General features: G+C 49.9%; 1 pseudogene; it reads right to left on the bottom strand.

Moving 5' to 3' along the window:
* Positions 1–296: 296 nt before the first annotated feature.
* LOC114222442 (E3 ubiquitin-protein ligase RNF114-like) lies at positions 297–1,167 on the bottom strand (annotated as a pseudogene).
* Positions 1,168–1,404: the final 237 nt, after the last annotated feature.

The following is a 1,404-nucleotide window of genomic DNA, read 5'->3' as shown; positions in this document are numbered from 1 at the left end:
GTGTGAAACAAGGATAGGTGGAGAAGCTGGGTTCTCTTCCAGAAGAGGAAGCAGAAACTCCACGAAGTAGCTGAGGAGCAATGAAAGACCAGACATGTGACAGAATGAACAGTAGGGAAGACCCCAAAGGAAAGGACGGCTCTGACCTGGAGACCTCTTTCTCTGTCAGAAGGGACCCTATCCTAACACCACAGCTCACTTCCAGGTCTGTTGTACATTTAAGGTGTATGAGTCACATGTTTCACGCCTAACACACAATGGAAGCTCTGGAACAGGAGACGGACAGCAGAGACTGCTCACTGATCAAAGATGGAGCGCTGCAACACCTCATGTCCTCTTCATCAACACTGTAATCCACAAAAGTGTCGTAAGAAAACTGGTGCCAGCGCTGGATGTGCTCTACGAAGCTGGCGCTGTGGTAGTTGGGCTCTCCCCTTGGCATTGAGGCACATATGGGGCAAACCACGGATTTGGTATCCGTGCTATGGGATAACTTGTAGTGTTCCACTAGTCCTTTTTTTTTTTTTTTTTAAGATTTTATTTATTTATTTGAGAGAGAGAGAGAATGAGAGAGAGCATGAGGGGGAGGAGGGTCAGAGGGAGAGGAGCCCGATGTGGGACTCGATCCCAGGACTCTGGAATCATGACCTGAGCTGAAGGCAGACGCTTAACCATCTGAGCCACCCAGGCGCCCCTCCACTAGTCCTTCTTGATCAAAGTTCTTCTCCCGACAATAAGAGCAAGGAAAGGTGTAACGGTTTGGGACGTTCCTTGGCTGAAGGGAGGCATCCTTGGTGGTGGCCTTCACACCTTCCATAATGTAATTCTGGTACTTGGAACAGGTAGCCACGTGTGCCCGGACCTTGGATAGGAAGAAATTTTTACCGCAGCCATGGCAAGAAGTCTCTGTGCTCTCAATCTGCCGCTCGAGCCCCGCGGCTCGGACGCCAGGTGCCAGAGTGCTGCGGCACACCCCACAGACCGGCTTCTTTGGCTTCAGACACTGCTGCAGCATGCAGAGCAAAAGACGTGACTGCAGGGCACTTGCACCGGCTTCTCGTACACCTCTAAACACACGGGACGCGTGAGGCGGCCCAGCGGGTAGGCGTCCGCTGCGAGCCCAGACGCCTGCGGACCACCCTCACAGTCCTGCTGTTGTGCCGCCATCTTGCAGCCGCGCAGCTAGGTATTTTCTTAATATTTACAATTAAAATTAAGACATATAATGTTAGAGTGTCTTTCTCATCTAGGTAACTATTTTTATTTCTAGAAAATTGGATTCTTCTCTTTATAGGATTTTTTTTTAAAGATTTTTTTTTTATTTATTTGACAGAGAGAGACACAGTGAGAGAGGGAACACAAGCAGGGGGAGTGGGAGAGGGAGAAGCAGGCTTCCCGTGGAGC

The sequence above is a fragment of the Eumetopias jubatus genome, unplaced genomic scaffold (genome assembly GCF_037043125.1).
Source record: "Eumetopias jubatus isolate StellerSeaLion01/CBP00866 unplaced genomic scaffold, mEumJub1_p1.0 scaffold_8, whole genome shotgun sequence".
NCBI classification, from domain to species: Eukaryota; Metazoa; Chordata; class Mammalia; order Carnivora; family Otariidae; genus Eumetopias; species Eumetopias jubatus.
This window is presented reverse-complemented; position numbering and strand designations above follow the sequence as displayed.